The following is a 21,085-nucleotide window of genomic DNA, read 5'->3' as shown; positions in this document are numbered from 1 at the left end:
GAGGTATTCTGAGGCATGTGATAAATCAATGTGAAAAAGCCATTGTGATAATTGAAACACTTACATGTCCACTGATTACGCAAAATGACTGAATATCAAACATATCACTAGATCCTGCAAAAATGTTTGTGCTATCACCTGATTTTGGATTACTCCTGGTTAAAATCTGTTAAAGCTAAGTGACGGAAAAGCATTGCTGCTGTTCGAAAAGATACAGCAGGCTGCTTTGTATTCAAGCTGTGTCCACGATTCCTGTGCTGCTGGGAAACGATTTAACGGAGTACAATGTAATGGCTTAGAAAATTATAGCACAAGCAGCACACTGAGACGGTTGCTGTCATCCTCAGATGAAGTGCAGGCAAGGAAAGAAATCAAAAAACTGCATAAGACATGTCAGAAAAATTCCTCCATCAGCAAGAGAACTGGGCGTTCTCTTTCATAGGTATATTTCGGAAAAGTGTAACTATTGAGACAGATATCTCTGCATGCCTTGCGATTATACATAGCTCATTAAAATGTTAATTAGCTTCAGTTTTCACAAGTACTAAACATTTGCTGTTAATTCTGTTAGCAGCTTCAAAACAAATTCCAGGCTTATAAAACAAATCTTAAGAAATGAAAGCAACAAAATTCTCTTATCTTGAAAAACAGTAGGCACATAACTCTGTCCCTTCATTAGCTTTGAGCCATAGAGGAGTATAGCACAGAATAAAGCCCTTTGGTCCATTGAGTTTACACCAAAAACAACCATCTAGGTATTCTAATTCCATTTTTCAGCACTTGGCCCACAGCCATGTATGCCTTGGCATCATAAGTGCACATCCAAATACTTCTTAAATGTTGAGAAAATTTTTGCTCTCCTATCCTTATAGGCCATGATTCCAGATAGCCACAACACTCCGGGTAAAAAAAAATTCCTCCCATCTCCCTGAACCTTCCTTCTGCCCCTCACCTTAAATCTTTGTATCTGGTCATTGATCCCTTCACCAAGGGGAAAAGTCCCCAGCTTATCTATGCCATTCATAATGTTATACATCTCAACCATGCTTCCCCCTCAGTTTCCTCTCCTCCTAGAAAAACAAACTCAATCTATCCAATCTCTCATCATAAATAAAGTTCTGCAGCTGGGTAATCTCCTCGAGATTCCAGAACTGCCTGTCAGGTAAGATATCAAATGTTTTCATTCAGCCAATATGGAAGAGCCAGCCTATGGCAACTGCTGTTAGAGATAAAATTTAGCTAGTTCCAAGTATTCAGAGGATTGTGCCATGAAATGCAATATAGCAACAAGTGATTTTTCAGCAATACAGGTGTTGTGCTTGCTTAAAATAAAACATTCACAGCATGAATACACTTTTGGTGCTAGCTAGCCTGTTCACCATTTATTTGACAGTGTAGTTCATTTAAGGAGAGACCACCAGAAGTATTCAGAGTAGGCAGACTGCAACAAAGATAGTTCTGTTATGCTGATTTGATGGCAAGTTTGCAATTTGGAACTCAATACTCCAGTGAATCCACCTCTAAGGTGGTTGCTGTGATTTTGCTGAGTTTATCAAAGTATATGAAGATTTCCAGAATTGTTTCAAGTTGCTGAAGCCAAGTGGTGAGTCATGCGTTGCTGGATGTTGTCCTGAAATCAAAGATTCTATATACAGCACTTGCTCCCACTCATCGATGTATCCCCCTTGATCTATAGTAGGAGAGAACAATGAACACAAGTAACACAGAGCAGGGCAAGGTGATTGAAGGAGGTGGAAGGAAAGGGTCCACAGTAGGAGGCTATATGCACCCAGCATAATTGGGGAGCAAAGCTGCGGTCTCAATGGAGAACAAGGATGGCACTGACAATGAAGCTGACTGTGGTCATGAACTTTTACGTGCCTGGCTCCTTCCATGCTGGATCTGGTAATATTTCAACATCCCACTGTTTGTTGTCTACTGTTATGTGTGGGGTGGGGGAAAATGGGGGAAAGGTCAATGTGGCCCTATGTTCCACAAGACCTAAATACATTTAATTATCTCTTGCTAGAGAGAAGCAGTGAAGAGGAGACTGTAGTTTTACAAGATTACAGGCTACCTCATGATGCATGGTAACATTGACTGCTTGCAAACCACTTTGTGGGTACTATGCATACTAATGCTGTGATCCATCAGATGGATTCCTGAAAGGAATTCCTCAGTGTCCAGCTGGTGTGTAATCATATCTAACTTACTTACTGATTTTGTTTACTTGTTCACTGAATCTGGGTACAGTTGGTAAGGCTGGCCTTTGTTGTCCATCCCTAATTGACCTGAAGAATATGGTAGCAAATTGTTTTCTTAAATAGCTGAAGACTTTAAGCAGTGAAAGTGGGTTTGGTTGAGCTTAACAGGGAGAGTTTGGTTGAACTTTGCAAGTTAAGTTTGGTTGAGCTTAGAAGGAGTGAATTTGATTAAGCCTAGCAAAGAGAGTTTGATTGAGCTTACCAGACAGAGGCCTTAGACAGTCTGTGGGTTCAGAGCTACATTGAAAGACAAGTATCAAGATGTGATATCACTGGAAGCAGTAGCTGATCGGCTGCTGAGTATTTCCAATTGATCATATTTACTAGAGTAGTTCAGTTAAGTCGAACATTTATGGACATAATAAAATTTTAAGTACAAACAGGCTCAATGCATTAATTTTAATTCAGAAATAAATGCTAATTTGTTCATTAAAATGCAATAAAAATAGCAGGTCAGATGATGTGTTGCTGCTGCAGTATGTAGGAGAATGTGGATATCAGTGAGATCCAAGGCAACCACATCAACAGTAAGCAGCAGCAGATTGAGGAGGTTTAGCTCAGAGTTATTGAGCTGGATGTTGAGCACAGACAATATGATGCATCAGGAAATGGGTACAGTATCAGAAACCAGCCACACTAATTAGGCAGTTAGAAGTTAGCAAACTTTCCAAAGCTCTTGAATATCAAGAAGCAAAAAGGAGGGAGGAAATTAAAACAATTAACATTACCAGGGAAAAGGTACTGAGAAATGATAATGTCTAAATGTTAACAAGTCTCCAGGATCTAGTGGCCTGAATGCTTGTAGTCTAAAAACAATTGTATCACCATTGATTACGTTGTCACAATATTTTTAGATTATGGAAGGATTCATTAGATTAGATTACTTACAGTGTGGAAACAGGCCCTTCGGCCCAACAAGTCCACACCGCCCCGCCGAAGCGTAACCCACCCATACCCCTACATCTACATCTACACCTTACCTAACACTACTGGTAATTTAGCATGGCCAATTCACCTGACCTGCACATCTTTGGACTGTGGGAGGAAACCGGAGCACCCGGAGGAAACCCACACAGACACGGGGAGAATGTGCAAACTCCACACAGTCAGTCGCCTGAGGCGGGAATTGAACCCGGGTCTCTGGCGCTGTGAGGCAGCAGTGCTAACCACTGTGCCACCGTGCCGCCCAATAGTTGATTAGAAAGCAGCAACTATAACACCTTTGTTCAAGAAAAAAGGGAAACAGGCAGGAGGAAACTACAGGCCACTTAGCCTAATATCTGCTATAAAGAAATTGCGCGTCCATTATTAATTGTGTTTTTATGAGCTATTTGGAAATTTAGAATAGGTTTAGGTGAGTCAACATGAGTTTGTGAAAGGGAAATCATATTTAACTAAGTCATTAGAGTGCTTTAGGGAAATAAGAAGCAAGGTAAATCGAGGGAAACCTGTGGAAGTGGTGTACAGGATTTTCAGCCTATGATAAAGTGCTACACCAAAGTTACTGCGCAAAGTATGAGCTGACAGTGTGAGTGGTGATACCATAGCAGGAATAAAAAATTGGTTTGCTGGCAGGAAGCGGAGAGTGAGAAATGGATCAGAGAGTATGAAAGCTTTTTCAGCACAGAAAGAGGCCCTTCAGCCCAGCATCTCCATGTCAGCTATCAATTCTAATTCCATTTTCCAGCACTTGGCCCATAGCCATGAATGGTATAGCATTTCAAGTGTTCACCTAAATTGTTCTTCAATGTTTTGAGGGTTTTCACCTCTACCATCCCTTCAGTCAGTGAGATCCAGATACCATAACCATCTGTGTGAAATCCCCTCAAAATCTCCTTCTCCTGACCTTAAAACTGTGATCCCTGGTTATTAACCCTCTAATAAGGGGAAAAGCTTTACCCTATCTACCCTCACTATGCCCCTCAGAACGTTGTACTCCTCAATCAATTCCTACCATACCCTTCTCTGCTTGAAGGAAAAATAACACCAGCCTATGTTTGGGTTTTCAGGTAGTGACTAGGCCTTAACAATGCACAATCTATAAAAATGACTTGGATGAAGGGATTCAATGCATGATTGCTAAATTTGCTAATGGCACAAAAGTAACAAGGAAATTAATTTGTCAAGAGTAGGTGGAGAGAATCTCCAAAGGGATGTAGATAGGTTAAGTACATTGGCAGCTAAAGTATCACGTGGAAAAATGTGAACTTGTCGAAGTTGACAAGAAGAATAGAAAAGCAGTTTACTATTTCAATGGATATTGCAAATCCTGGTTAGATCTCATGGAATACAGAGAGATCTAGCCATTTGGATACAGAACTGGCTCGAAGGTATAAGTCAGGTGGTGGTGGTAGAGGGTTGCTTTTCACAATGGAGGCCTGTGACCAGTGGTGTACCACAAGGATTGGTGCTGGGTCCACTGCTTTTTGTCATTTATATAATGTGTCATTTGGATTTGAACGTAGGAGGTATAGTTAGTAAGTTTGCCAAAATTGACACCAAAATTGGAGGTGTAGTGGACAGCGAAGAAGTACAAGAGGATCTTGTTCAGATAGGCCAATAGGCTGAGGAGTGGCAGAACGTAGTTTAATTTAGATAAATGCGAGGTGCTGCAATTTAGAAAAGCAAATCAGGGCAGGACATATACCCTTAATGCTAAGGTCCTGGGGAGTGTTGCTGAACAAAGAAACCTTGGATTGCAGGTTCAAAGTTCCTTGAAAGTAGATCACAGGTAGATAGGATAGTGAAGAAGGAGTTTGGTATGCTTTCCTTTATTGGCCAAAGCATTGAGTATAGACGTTGGGAGGTCATGTTGCAGCTGTATAGGACATTTAGGTTAAGCCACTTTTGGAATATTGTGTGTAATTCTGGTCTCCTTCCTATCAGAAGGATGTTTTGAAACTTGTAAGGATTCAGAAAGGATTTACAAGGATGTTGCCAGAGTTGGAGGATTTGAGCTATAGGGAGAGGTTGAATAGGCTGGGGCTGTTTTCCCAGGAGTGTTGGAGGCTGAGGGGTGACCTTATAGAGGTTTATAAAATCACGAGGGGCATAGATAAGATAAGTAGACAAGGTCCTTTCCCTGGGATGGGGGAGAGCAGAACTAGAGGGCATAGGTTTAGGGTGAGAGAAGGAGAAATATAAAAGGGACATAAGGGGCAACATTTTACACAGAAGGTGGTGTATGTATGGAATGAGCTGCCAGAGAAAGTAGTGGAGACTGGCATGATTACAGCATTTAAAAGACATCTGGATGGCTGTATGAATAGGAAGGGTTTAGAGGGATATGGGCCAAGTGTGGGACTAGATTAGGTAGGATATCTGGTCGGTATGGACGAGTTGGACTGAAGGGTCTGTTTCCATGCTGTACATCTCTATGATTCTATGGTGGTACAGAGGGATCTTGTACATCAATCACATTTAGTTAGTATGCAAATACAACAAGTAACTATGAAGGCAAATGGACTGTTGTCCTTTGCTGCAAGTGAAGTTTAATATAGAAGTAGGAAAGCTTTACTGCAGCTGTACAGGTCCTTGATGACACCACATCTAGAGTACGGTATGCAATTTGATCTCCTTATCTGAAAAGAAGGATATAACACAATTGTGGTTTAAGCAGTTTTGAGAAGGATCACTTAGTTATTGTTGGGTTGAAGGGGTTATTTTACGAAGAAGCGTTGAATGCTTTGCTGTAGGTGTTTATCCATTGGAGTTGAGGAGAATGAGATGTGATTGTATCAACATATGTAAAATCCTGAGGAGAATAAATAGGGCGGATACCAGGAGGATATTTCATCTTGTGGGAGAGCATTGAACTAGGGTACATAGTTTAAAAATAACATTTCTCCCACTTAAGATGGGGAGCATTTTTTTTCACAGAGGGTCACTGGTCTGAGGAATTCTCTTATCTGGAAAGCAGTGATGGCAGAGTCTTTGGACATTTTTAAGGGCGAGTTAGATTGATTCCTGATTGAAAAGGGAATCAATAGATATTGAGGCTAGACAGCAAAGAGAAGTTGAAGTTGCAAACAAATCTCCAGATGCTGAATATCCTAGTTCTGCTCCAAATCCAAATTTGTACGTAAATTTTTTAAGGCATATTAATAATGAGAAGGAAAGAAAATTAATCTAAAATGACAACTCAGAAAACTAATCTAAGATTACAACTCAAAAGCATTTTGCAATTCAATGGCTTGCTTTTTAAATCAGTAAATTCGATTTGCATTTTTTTTCAAATAAGTTTATGTGGTTTAAAAATATAAACCTTATTAAAAAGACTATGAGGCAACCTCTCGTATCTTGCCCATTACAACCTTTAGAAATTTGGTTAGCTTTGGAGTCAAGCTGGCCCAGTGGGGGACTGATGATGAACTTCCTGGGTGACAGACCATGAAAGATGGCATTTGAAAACGTTTTTCACCATGATCTTTCTGTCATCAGCTTCAATTTATCCTAACATTGCAGAAGTAAATAATTGTGTAAAGTGTTCTGAGAAATTTCAATAGAATACCATATTACATAGATACTATTTGTTTGATTTGAAGTTTACTGGCATCTGTAGCAGATATTGATTTTTGTGTTGCGTAAGAATACATTTTTGAAAGATTACTGATTGATGATTACCATCTAAACCAGAATCACCCAGACATGAAATGACCTGTCCGAAGATGACACTTATGAGAGTAAGTAGCCACAACAACAGCTCCAGAGTAAAATAAATTGTTTTGTGGTGTTACTGGTGCATGTTCATGTTAAAGCTACTTAACTGATTTTATCTTTGTTTAAATTCTGAAAAAGGACTGCCATCTCAAATTCGCATATTTGCAAACAACAATTAAGCACCACAGAAAATAGCACGAATTTTTCAAAATTAAGTCAGTAAAGATTTGATTACAATTTATATCTTGTTCATACCCCATGCTATTAGTAATAAGGCACCTTCCTATTCACTGTCAGTTACCAGAATAACTATGTTTGGGAACCATTTAAATAGGACCTTTAAAGCCAATAAACAGAACTTTCTTCTCTTGTCAAATCTTAGATCAGTATAAAAATGCTTTCTTGCATATTTGCAAATTTCTGAATTCAAACTGGCCACTAGCCATGATGCTCATCACTTTTCAGCCCTTCTGTGCAAAACTTGAAAATTGGTGCTCAAAAGAGAATCTATGTGTTAACAACTTACAGTGAGATGATTTTCTGTATTTGCTTTTTTGAGTGAATCATAAATACGTTCTAAAAAGATTTACAGTGTCCTTAAAACTGGTTTCAAAATGGCTAAAAGATTGCTAACACAGAGCCAACAGGAAACATCTTCCTTGCAGCTGATATTAAAATGTGTCTCACAGGGGAGAAGGACAACCACAAGATTACATACCCAGCAATTTATTGTTTCCTGTGGTGAGGTTACTGGGATCTACCACCAGAGACAGAATGACAGTGAATCAGGTGGTCAGCAGCAGAATGCATAAGAGAGTGGTTAAGAGCTATAATGAAGCAAGCTGGTTTAAACTCTGGCCTCAGTTAAAGCTGTTGGGACCTATGCTTCCCAGTGTTGACCAAATAAGTCAAGTGTTATAGTGGTCTCTAGGCATACTTGTTCGAAGAGTGTGGTGCTGGAAAAGCACAGCCAGTCAGGCAGCATCCGAGAATTGCTGTTTCAAGCATAAGCTCTTCATCAGGCATAAGGCTAGTGGCCGAAGGAGGCTGCGAGATAAATGGGGAATGGGGGGCTGGGGTGAAGATAGCTAGGAATGCGATAGGTAGATGAAGGTGGGGGAGAAGATGATAGGTCGGAGAGGAGGGTGGAGCAAATAGGTGGGAAGGAAAATGGACAGGTTGGACAGTTTAAGAGGGCAGTGCCAAGTTGGAAAGTTGGTTCTCTGATAAGGTGGGGGGAGAGAAAATGAGCACCTTGATGAAATAAGGTGATGATATTGCAATGAGTGCATGTTTTACACTGAGTATTGGTACTTAAAGAGTTAAAATAAAGAAAGTTTTGTTTAATTAAGGTCTGAGTCAGTTCCTGGCTTTTTGTCTGTCACACAAGAGACTAACTCTTTTCAGATAACAAGCTTTTCAGGTGATATTTACAGAGTCAAAGAGTCATACAGCATGGTCCATGTTGACCATAATTCAAAACTAAACCTGGGCTTGACCCATATCCCTCCAAATCTTTCTCATTCATGTACTTATCAGTATGTCTTTTAAACTGTACCTGCATCCACCACATTTTCTAGAATTTTATTCCACACATGAACCACTTTCTACGTAAAATGTTGCCTCTCATGTCATGTTGGCCTTATTCCGAAACATCGATTCTCCTGCTCCTTGGACAGTGCCTGACCTGCTGTGCTTTTCCAGTACCATACTTTTAGACTCTCAGTCAAACATATGCCCCCTAGTCTTGAAATCACATTTGGGAAAACACACCTGCTATCACCTTATCTCTACCTCTCATGATTTTGAAAAGGTCTGTAAGGTCACCCCTCAACCTCCTACCCTCCAGAGAAACAAGTCCCAGCCTATCCAGCCTCTCCCTGTAGCTCAAACCTTCCTTTCCTGGCAAATATTCTGGTAAATCTTTTCTGAATCCTCTCTAACTTGATAATATCCTTCCTATATCAGGGCAATCAGAACTGGACACAACTCTAGAAGAGTTGTCACCAATGTCCTGTACAACTTGAACATACTCAAAAGTCTGAGCAATGAAGTCTAGCATGCCAAACACCTTCTTAACCACCCAAGGCTCTTCCTTTAATTGTATAAGGTGAAAGTAAGGACTGCAGGTGCTGGAGATTAAAGTCAAGAGTGTGGTGTTGGAAAAGCACAGCAGCTCAGGCAGCATCCGAGCGAGGAGCAGGAGACATTTCGGGCAAAAGCCATTCATCAGGAATGAGGCTGTGAGCCAGTGGGGCGGGGTGGGGGGAGGTGAGATAAATGGGAGGGGTGGGTGGGGCTGGGGGAACATAGCTGAGAGTGTGACAGGTAGATGGAAGTGGGGTAACAGTGCTAGGTCAGAGAGGTGGGTGGAGCGGATAGGTGGGAAGGAAGATGGACAAGTAGGACTGGTTGGAAAATTGGAGCTGGGATAAGGTGGGGGGGGGGGGGGAGAGGGGAAATGAGTGAAATTTACATTGATGTCATGGAGTTCGAGGGTGCCAAGGCGGAAGATGAGGCATTCTTCCTCCAGATGTCAGGTGTGGCGATGGAGGAGGCCAGGACCTGCATGTCCTTGGCGGAGTGGGAGGGGGTGTTGAAGTGTTCGGCCATGGGTGCCGGTGTAACTACAGAAGTTCGGGACACCACTCACGCCCTCCACCTCCTCCAAGACTTTTGTTTCCCTGGCCCCCACATCTCATCTTCACCATGGACATTCAGTCCCTATACACATCATCCACCATGACCATCTCCAAGCCCTCTGTTTCTTCCTCTCCTGACATCCCCAACAGTACCCTTCCACTGACACTCTCATTCGTTTGGCTGAACTAGTCCTCACCCTCTTTAATTTAGCCTTTGAACCCTCCCACTTCCCCTGACGAAAGGGGTGGACCATGGGCACTTGCATGGTCCCAGCTTTGCCAGTCTCTTTGTTGGTTACGTGGAACAGTCCAGCTTCTGTAATTACAGTTCATCAACTTCACCAACACATTCCATTCTGACTTTAAGTTCATCTGGACCATCTCAGACATCTCCCTCCCTTTCCTGGAATCTCCATCGACAGTGACTGACTCAACACTGACATCCTTTACAAACCCACTGACTCCCACAGCTAGGTGGACAACACCTTCTCCCACTCTGCCTCCTGTAAAAATGTTATCCCTTATTCCCAATTCTTCCGCCTCTGCTACATCTGCTCCCAGGAGGACCAGTTCCACCACAGAACACACCAGATGACCTCTTTCTTTAAAGACCACAAATTCCCCTCCCATGTGGTTGATGATGCCCTCCAGTGCATCTTATCCACTTCCCGCACCTCCGCCCTCGATCCCCACCCTCCAACCGCAAAAAGGACAGAACCGCCCCGCCACCCCCCCCCCACCCCTCACCTTCCACCCCATCAACCTCGGTATACATCACATCATCTTCCGCCATTTCCGCCACCTACAAACAGACTCCACCACCAGAGGTATATTTCCCTCCCCACCCCTATCCACTTTCCATAAAGAACGTTCCCTCCATGACTCCCTCGTCACGTCCACGCCCCCCCCCACCAACCCACCCTCCCCTCCTGGCACCTTCCTCTGCCATCACAGGAATTGCAAAACCTGCACCCACACCTTCCCCTACACTTCCGTACAAGGCCCCAAAGGAGCCTTCCACATCCACCAAAGTTTCATTTGCACTTCCACAGATGTCATTTACTGCAACCGTTGCTCCCAATGTGGTCTCCTCTACATTGGGGAGACAGGACGCCTACCCGCACAGCGCTTCAGAGAACACCTCTGGCACACTCGCACCAACCAACCTCACCGAACCATGGCCGAACACTTCAACTCCCCCTCCCATTCTGCCAAGGACATACAGGTCTTGAGCCACTTCCATTGCCACTCCCTAACCACCTGAAACCTGGAGGAAGAACACCTTATCTTCCAGCTCGGGACTCTCCAACGCATGGCATCAATGTGGATTTCACCAGTTTCCTCATTTCCCCTCCACCCACCTTATCACAGATCCAACCTTCGAACTCAGCACCGTCTTCATGACCTGTCCTAGCTGTCCATCTTCCTTCCCACCTATCCGTTCTATTCACCTCTTTGACCTATCACCAAAATCCTCACCTCCATCTTCCTATCACACTCTCAGCTACCCTCCCCCCACCCCCCCCCCTCTCATTTATCTCACAACTCCTTGGCTCACAGCCTCATTCCTGATGAAGGACTTTTGATTGAAATGTTGACTCTCCTGCTCTTCGAATGTTGTCTGAGCTGCTGTGCTTTTTCAGCACCACGCTCTCGATATTAATTGTATAAGTCCAGCCCTTGTTTATTTTATCAAAATATTATGCCTCGCATTTATCCAAATTAAACTCCATCTGCAACTCCTCAGATCATTGAATCCAGTTGATCACGATCACCTTCTTCACTGTCTCTATACTACCAATCTCAGTTTCATCTGCAAACTTACTGACCATGCCTTCCATTTTCTCATCTAAATCATAAAATTCAAGGTTACCTTGTTTAGTAATGGGTTGGGAAGGAGGAAAGCTATGAATAGGGATGAAAGGAATTTACTCTGATTGATGGTTGTGACTAGGAAATGTTCCCAATGGACCCTATAGGAGCTCAGCTGTTTGCCATTATCTATTAATGACCTGAATTAAGGAATAGAGACTAAAACAGCTAGGTTTGCTGATTGCACTAAGTTAGGAGGTATTGTAAATTGTGTAATAGCATGAAGTTACATTGAGATTGAGAGTCTCATGCGTGGGTAGAATACTGGAAGGCGGTGTTCTATGTGGAGAAGTGTGAAGACATCTACTTTGAGCCTTGGGAAGACAAATCATAATATTTTCTTCATGGCAAAAGACTAGGAACTGTGTAGGAACAAAGGAATTTAGATGCATATGTACACAAATAATTAAAACCTCACATCCCACTACTTAAAGTCTGCAAAAATGCTAATGTAATGTGATTGTTATTTGAAGTAGTTTGGATTACAAACATTAGGAAATGATGCTTCAGATGTACAGAGTCTCAGTCAGATGCTATCTCAAGCACTGGCAGCAAGTTTAAGACACAAATCTCAGTTTAAGTTAAAGAGCAGATTCACTAGATTGATACAATGACTTAAAGGGTCAAATTATTAAGACAGATTGCATATACATAGTTTTCATTCCATTACGTTTACAGGGTTAAGAATGATGAACTCAAAAATACTGAAAATGGCAATGGGATTTGAAGTGATCAATTCAAAAAAAGTATTTCCTCTGAATCCAGAAAATAAAGGAAGAATCATAAAAATTAGATCTAGACCATTTACGAGTGAAAACAGGAAGATCTGCTTCAAAAACAAATGGTTGTGAGGATCTAGAAATCTCTCGTTCAAATTCAATACCAAGGCCTTAGTTTTCATTCCCAAGTCAGTAGCATAGATCCATGAGAATTCCCAGCTCTGCAAAGCTGATTCAGGAAAAGATGCCCTAACATTTGGATTTTCATTAGGGGGGAGTGGAGATCAGATGTTATCTTGAGCTGGGCCCAGCCCTGTTCAGAGGCAGTCAGAGTGTCTGCTAAGTGTGGTGGTGGCAGTCAGTGTGAAAGCCCTGCTTTGGCAATCTGGGACTTCATCTGAACTTAAAAAACAGCTCTTGAGTCCTCAACAGTCACACTTGATCACCTCCCCATGCTCTATTCATGCCACCATCACGGCCCAAAGTACCTTCCATGTCAACTAAGTGCCCACTTATTTCATGGCCCTTTACAGATCACGGATCAAACCATGCCAGCCCATGCTACCCACCTACCAAATTTTGGTACTATATCCTTCATGCTAACTCACCCAATATGCTCCAAATGAAGACCTCAGGACCCATGATTAAACAAAATAAAGTTCTAAATATCCATGATTAAGTTATTCATCATAAAAACTATGTCATGCATAAGAAATCCATTCACAACATTTACATTTCTTCAACTTAACATAGCCCCTTACTAAATCAAAAACAAATTTGGCGTACTTAATCCCTTATAAAAGCAAGCATTTACATTCATAGCCCCATTGTGATAATGATAGGATGTAAAATCAGGGATGTAGCATAATTATTTTAAACCTATTCCCTGGCTTACGCCATCTTTAAGAGTGAAATAGCAAATATGATGTAGTATCTTTTTAAACTTGGCAGTATTTCAATGGCTTGAAACAATGATAATTCACCTTGATAGTTTGAGAGTTCCAACAGCTTATCAGTTTCACTAAGTTTATCCACCTTTTATATACACTCATGTATACTTTTAATACTCCTGAAGGGTACTTGATCTCTTGCAAAGTTGTCCGCTGACCTATTCAGAAGGATACTGCCACCCTCCAAGATTGTGCCCCACCTCTCCAAATACCTTAGGCAGCTTTAGACCTTTTATTAAAGTCTAAAATCACTAAATCATGGTTTAAAGATCCCAGTTTTGAAAACTGGATTTTTTTGAAGGCATATGTACATTAACATGTGCAGTTGCCTTTACAAATCACTGCTGTGCAAGCAACAAATCTTTCTCTATCTCCCATATTTCCACTGCTGTGAAAATGATGGACACTACATTTGCAGGTAGGGATTCCAGAAATGAGGTTTTCATTAAGCTGAAGGCTCTTCCCATTTTTACAAAAATTCAGGCCTGAGATTGATAAACATTTGTTAGGGAGTGATATGAAGGGACATGGACCAAAGCTAAGTGACAAATCAGCTACAATCTAATTGAATAGAAGAACAAGTTAGTAAAGCTAAATAGATCCTAGACAGACATATGTAATGGAATAAATTCAAGTAAAATTATGTAACCAGTAACATTTTCCTTAAATTCCTGTGCTATTTCATAACACATTCTCTGTGTGACACTGAACTCCATCACTGAAAGGAATCACATATCAATCTTTGCATTGACATCTAGATGAAACAATAAATATATAACTGGGCTAAGCTGAGGACATCATAATCAGGGAAAATATTTGGAAGCCCTAAAAAGATTTAAAAGGGGAGCACAACATTAATTAGGCTGAGTATAGTCACAGAAAAATAAAAAAGGAACTCGGCTGAACATGAATAAGTGGGGTCTTCTCTAGATGAGCTGGGGAAAATAAAGTTGTAGATAGAACTGTAGATCAGCAATTTAAATTGCCAGGTCAGTTTTAAGGAAACGCAGACATTGATTAAGTCCTTTAAGGTAATGAATGGATTAGATTTAGTTCACATTTGTAGGCAATTTTAATTGACAGGTAGGAAGGACAGGGGATCATATAAATTACATAAACAAAAAGCTAGTTACAACGTTAGAGGTTTCTCTTTTCATGGAGTTGTCAACCTTTGAAATAAAATGCACATCCATACAGTGATTTGCAAGTTGACATTTAGTGGTCTAAAACAAGGTGGATGATCTCCTACCTTTGATTGATATTATAGCAAGATAGGAGGGATGCTGGTTGATTGATGTATCTTTTTATACAATTAATGGTAAAGCCTTGGGTGGTGTTGTACAGCAGAGGGACCTAGGGGTTCAGGCAAATAATTCTTTGAAGTTTGAGTCATTTAGGTGATAGCCTAATGGTATTATTGCTGGACTATTAATTGAGAGACCCAGGTAATATTTTGGTGAGGTGTGTTCAAATCTTGCCATGCCAGATAGTGGAAGCTGAATTCCACAAATATCTGGAATTAAGAATCTAATGATTACCATGAATCCATTGTTGATTGTAGGAAAAATCTATCTAGTTCACTAGTGTCCTTTAGGGAAGGAAACTACCATCCTTACCTGGTCTGACCTTCATGTGATTCCAGACGCTCAGTAATGTGGTTGACTTTTAACAGTTTGAGATGGGCAATAAATGTTGTCCCGGCCAGCAATGCCCTCACCCTGTGAATGAATAAAACTATACATATAGACTGGAAAGTTAAAAAGGCATTTGGCATGCTTGCCTTCATTGCTCAGTCATTTGATTATAGGTGTTAGGAAATCTTGTTGAGGTTGAACAGGACAATGGTGAGGCCTATTCTGGAATAGTGTGTCCAGTTCTGGTCACCCAGTGGTGGGAAGTATATTATTAAGCTGGAGCAGATTTGGAAGAGCTTTACCAGGATGTTGCTGGGAATGGAGGGTTTGAGTTATAAAAATAGGCTGGATCGGGTGGGACATTTTTCACTGGTGCATAGGAGGTTGAGAGGCCAATACAAGTTAATAAAATAATGAAGGGTATAGATACAGTTAATGGTAGATGTCTTTTTCCCAGAATGTTGGATTTCAAGAGTTGGGGCACAACTTTAAGGTGAGAGGAGGAAGATTTAAAAAAAAGACATGAGGGGCAATTATTTTTATACAGAGGATGGTTCGTATGTGGAATGAACTTCCTGAGGGTGGATGTGGGTACAATTATAATGTTTAAAAGACATTGGGATAAATATATGAATAGGAAAGATTTGAAGGGATATGGGTCAGGAGCAGGCAGGCAGGACTGCTTAGGTTGGGATTATATTCGGCATGGCTGGACCGAAGGATCTGTTTCAGTGCTGTATGACTTTATGGCAGAGGTCTGGCACCTTTTCATCTCCCTGCAATTACATTAACAATTAGTTCATTGACAAATTATGAACCAGGAGTGAACCTTTTCCGTGCTTTAATCACAAGACATGTGATTAATATATACCTGCATAAATACCTGAATGGGCCGGGGTGTGAATCTTTTTGTTATTCTGGATGAAGTTATCAGATTTGTTTTCTCAGATATGGGGCTGAGGGCTTTCATCTTCCACCTTTTTTTTGTCTTTCGACAAGGAAGCCTTGGCCAATCTGCTCTTGGCTACAGTCTTTGACCCAAACCTGGACAGATCTCCATACTGACTATCCCACGCATCCTGAGCTATGACCTCTTGCCACAAATATTTGCACTGGACTGCCAGCCTGACTGTCAATTGGCCAGATGTCTTGTGTGATGTTGTATTTAATTTTCTAGGCTCAGCCATGAAGATGCATGGGCGTCTGCATCCCCCAGCTTGCAACATTTACCACCTGCTACCCAAGCTCCCTTGCATCCTTATTAATATTAGTAATTGGGGGTAACCAGCATATATTCTAGCAAATCAGCTAAATTTTTTAAAAATTAACTTTTACATGATTACAAGCGTGCAAATCATATTGTAAATTAGCCTTGGAAGATGTATGCAAAATGGCTTTGTATGGTTACGAAAAATGAAAACAGACCGTCACATCAAAAGATACATATGCTTATGCATAACTGTATTATTCAGCAGATTTTTAAGATCAGATTTTTAAATGCAATGTAGCTTGACAAGTCATTAACATTTATGTTTCTGCAGCGTTTTTGTTTCTTACTTGCTACAAGTTATGCCTCAAATTACAGATTAGGAGAATGAAACTTACTTCAACCAGTTTTTGATTTCATCAAAGTTGGATATATCAACTTCAGAGACAGAACGCCATTCCTCCACAAGTCAACACTAATGCATCAGCACCGAATATTCTTGTGTGGATAATGCACAGATCAGATCCAGTATAAAGATTCCTTTACACTGCCTCAAAATACTCTATAATAACACACCTATAATATTAAAGAGTGCTCCCTCAGTCTCAAAAGCAGGTATCAATGAAGACTGCTAATGGAGAAACAAATTATGTGTTACTGTGCCAATGCTTTTTGCCCCTCACCATTGAATTGGATTCAAACTGGCCAAAGTTAGAATAATTCTAGCAGCAGAATGAAGGATTTTTTTTAAAAACCTTCTCAATGTCCACCAAGATGAGTTCCAGTTGTAGGAGAGAAGAATCTTCAAAAAGAGGCCCACCACTGCCTTGTCACTACAACTTTAATACAGCACTGGCTAGGTCAACATTTATTGCCCATCCCTAATTGCCCAGAGGTCAGCCAGGAGTCAGTCACATGACTGTGGGTATAGAGAGTCACATGTTTCCTTCATTAAAGGACATTAGTGACTAGATAGATTTTTCCAACAATTGATTCGTGGTCACGATGGGAATCTTAGTTCCAGACATTTTTCCACTGAATTTAAATTCCCCCATATGCTATGGGGGATTTGAACCCAGGCCCCCAGAACATTGCCTAGGTCTCTGGATTAACAGTACACTGTTAGGCCATCACCTCCCTCTATCTGGCATTATGAACCTGAATCATCTAGCCCTAAGGTAGGGATACTACCACTTACCACAAAAGCCCAAACAATATTTTTAAACAACCTGTTCAGATATATTATGACTCACCTCTGGCACAGATGGGACCTGAGCAATTGCCAATGTGCAGGGAAGCTTTCACAGCAATTCACCTGTGATTGATCTCAGAGTCTAACTCACAACAATTAGTTTCTAATGAGTCTCAGGATGTTTAGTTACAGTAATTGTAACATGTTGCCTTGGATATGAAAGCACAAAAATTGTTCCATCTTGCCAGTGAAGAATAATATTGAGTGACATGATATAAGAATTCTTTGCTTGTAAAAAAAAACCAAAAGGTTTACTGAATGCGATTTAAAGAAATTCTTAAACTGACCTATTCAGAGATGTTACTATTGATATAGAATACTACCTTCATACCAGAAGACCTCTAATTAATAATATTCATATCCTCAATTTGGATTCCACCCAGGGTAACATAATAAGTAGGCATGGTAACTGCCTCATGATCTTTCAAAACTCTTGATTAGGAACTGTCCCATTTGATTTGGGAGAAGTGGCACTCTATTATTTAAGAGGGTAAGGGGGTAAAGTAGAAATTATAGGCCCATTAGGATAACATACATTGTGAAAGTGTGGCTAGAATCTGAAATTGGAGTGTCTCCTGGCAGAAGTGACAGTGTTCCTTCAGTTCAAGTCCCACCTACTCTAGAAATGTCACAACATGTCTGAACAAGTTGATATAAAAAAAACCTGGAATCTGTTAATGCCTAGTGGGCTGTCTAACTTGTTAAGTTTTATTTTAAAATAATACAATTGCTTATTAAGCGACAGAGTCACTGAGCATTTTAACGAATATAAGCTGCTCAGAGACTCAGCAGGGATTTTAAGTCATAATTTTTTTTTAATGAACCTAGTTGAATTTTTCAGTAGTTAACTAATGTGATAGAAAAGGTAGTGTCTATGGGTGTTATTTATATTGACTTCTAGAAGACAATCAATAAAATTATATTTCAGAAACACTTCACAACAAGTGAAATGGCATGCAATAGATGGTAACTTACTGGTTTAAATAAAATCAAAATATTGTGGATGCTAGAAACTGAAATAGAAACAGATATTGTCAGAGAAACTCAGCAGGCCTCTCAGTATCTGTGGAGTGAAAAACTGAGTTAACATTTCGAGTCTGGTAGGACTCTTTTTCATGTTCTTCATCATAAGCAGTTAATTCATCTGGAGGTGATCTCAGGACCTACCTCAGTGATTAACTTCTAATGAGTCTCAGGATGTTTAGTTACAGCAATTGTATTATGTTGCCTTGGATATGCAAGCACAGAGATAGTTCTGCCTTGACAAGAAAATAATACTGGGAATGACATTGAAGAACAAGAAGGGCAGTAGTTTGGGCTTGAAACATGAACTCTGTTACTCTCCCCAAAGATGGTACCAGATCTCTGAGTTTCTCCAGCACCTATGTATTTAGAACTTATTGGCCTGACTAGGAGCAAGGAGACAGTGATTAAGCATAATGGTTATGTGCTCAAATAAATAAATGTGATTCAGTGCATTTTCATAGGATCCATACTGGGACCTTAGTATTTATTACTGACAGATTTATATAAATATAATTTCACTGATACCAGTAAGTTGGTCTAACCATAAATAGTGTCGAAGCTATCAGAATGTTGAAAAGGCAGATGGTTAGATTAGATCACCAGGCCAAATTGTGACAGATGGGAGTCAATATAGGAATGTGAGGCCTTGGATCTGAGAAAGTTAAATGAGTACATTTTCTAAAGGGTGAGAAGCTAAGAGCAGAGGAGGTTTACGGTCCGAGTATGGACAAGCACAAAAATAATATAAAAGGTGAACAGAATGTTAGCATTAGCTTCGAGGCTGGAAGTTATGTTCAGAGCTCTGGTCAATACTAAGCAATGCACTTCAGGAAGAATATATTATCTTGGGTGTGGGTGCTACGCAAATTCACAACAATGACAGTCTTGATAAAAGGGTTACATTATGAAAGCAGGTTGCATAACCTTGGTTTGAATCCAGAAGAAGGGTAAATAAAAACTTTAAAATTAGATAAAAGCAATGAAAGAAAGTCCTTCTTCATGTAAATTGAAGCTGCAGTCCAATTAGACAGGAGAGGTTACATGACCCGAGTTGTTTCACATATACCTTTATTATGTTCCTTACCATGAGCAATGCCAAGGAATCTTATAGTGACAACAGTATTTACAAATGGTCAAAATACATGACTGGCAAACCGCTATAAAACACCTCTTTCCCAAGGTATTAAACTATGTACGTTACTACATAAATATCGTACTGCTTTACACCAAATGCAACATTAAAGAATTCAAAACTACAGCAGAATTTTGATTAGGTTTGCTTAACAAAAACTCAAATTTACTCTCCCTCCTCACCAGAAAGATTTTCTGTAATATGAAAAATTGAAATCTAGGTCCTTTAACTGGTGCCTAGAGGAATGAGAGAAACTGACAGTATCACTAATGCATTACCATGGCGACCACAGCACAAAGAGGAAAAATAATATACCATAAAAGTACATAGACAAGTTTTCCAGTTGACATTGTGACTCCTGACAAGGTCATTCTATGGTGTCCATGGTAACAAAAACATTATGGAAAAACTCAAGGAAAAAGCTACAGTCATCAGCAGTATGTGGTTACCTAGAAGGGCTTTCCTCCTGCCTCTTTCCCCTGACTCCCCACTCATCCATAGAACTGGGCTGTCTCCCCTTGCTCATTTTTGGTGTCTTGGGCTCTCCTCTTGATGTCCTGTGTGAAATGCTTTCAGTTGTAGAATGGCTGCCACTGTGTTGTGTGACAAGTTAACATTTTGATTGTGGCATTTCTGATTGTTGTTCATGGTATCATGTCTTTTATTTTTCTGCGTTCTGTGTGAATTCATCCCTGTCCTACCCCCAACTCCCATGCAGTCAGTTGATTTCAGACATCTATTGGAAGCAGCTAAGCTCACTGACGTGAACAAAATGTTATGTTTGGATAGTAAAGGAATGAGGAGAAAGTGAAGACTGCAGATGCTGGAGATCAGAGTCAAGTGTGTGTTGCTGGAAAAGCACAGCAGGTCAGGCAGCATCCGTGAAGCAGGAGAATCAATGTTTCAGACATAAGCCCTTCATCAGGGATGAGGCCTGTGGGCCGGAGGGGCTGAGAAATAAATGGGATGGGGATGTGGCTGGGGGGGAGGGGGAAAGGTAGCTGAGAATGCAATAGGTAGAATAAGGTAGGGACAAACGTGATAGATCAGAGAGGACAGTGGAGCAGATAGATGGGAAGGACGATGGACTGGTCAAGAGGGTGGTGCCAAGTTGGAGGCTTGGGACTGGGAGGTGAGGGGGAGGGGAAATAAGGACACTGGTGAAATCCACACTAATCCCGTCTGGTTGCAGGGTTCTGTGGCAGAAGATGAGGTATTGTTTCTGTAGGTGTCGGGTGGTTTGGGTTTGGGGAAGTGGTGGAGGAATTAGTCTTGCAGTTGTCTCCTCCATGTGTGTATGGATGGAGTCTGTGTACATTTGGTATTTTTCAAGGGGGTATTTAGGGGGATTAGATTACTTACACTGTGGAAACAGGCCCTTCGGCCTGTTGAGTTGCATGGTCTGCCTTCATGAGGAGGACAACACACCTGAGAAACAGGAACAGGGGTCTCCAGCCTGTTCTTTTCTGACTTTCTGCACCTCCATCTGTTTCTTTCCCTTATCCTGATATCCTTGTCCAACAACATTGAAGGACTTGAACAGCTATTGGCGCAGTAAACTGCATAACAACAGCTTGCCCTTTATAAAGCACGTTTAAAAATATTGGTGCTGGAAAGCACAGCTGGTCAGGCAGCATCTGAGGAGCAGAATAGTCAACGTTTCGAGCATAAGCTCTCCTTGAAATGTTGACTCTCCTCCTCAGATGCTGTCTGATCAGCTGTGCTCCT

At 40.9% G+C, this 21,085-nt stretch overlaps 1 protein-coding gene across 2 annotated transcripts in view; it reads right to left on the bottom strand.

Moving 5' to 3' along the window:
- abat (4-aminobutyrate aminotransferase) overlaps nucleotides 1-21,085 on the bottom strand; it is a 174,267-nt gene that overhangs the window by 139,071 nt on the left and 14,111 nt on the right. Inside the window, exon 1 of one of the 2 annotated variants that reach the window (XM_072559592.1) lies at nucleotides 14,723-14,824. The exons of the other annotated variant lie outside the window; for it this stretch is intronic. The gene's annotated coding sequence lies outside the window, so the exon portion shown is untranslated. Of the gene's footprint in view, nucleotides 1-14,722; nucleotides 14,825-21,085 lie in introns of those variants that run through there. 2 annotated transcript variants of the gene reach the window in all.

Source organism: Chiloscyllium punctatum, chromosome 40 (assembly GCF_047496795.1).
Source record: "Chiloscyllium punctatum isolate Juve2018m chromosome 40, sChiPun1.3, whole genome shotgun sequence".
NCBI lineage: Eukaryota > Metazoa > Chordata > Chondrichthyes > Orectolobiformes > Hemiscylliidae > Chiloscyllium > Chiloscyllium punctatum.
Note: the sequence above shows the minus strand (reverse complement) of the source record. Positions and strands in the feature narration are given on the sequence as shown.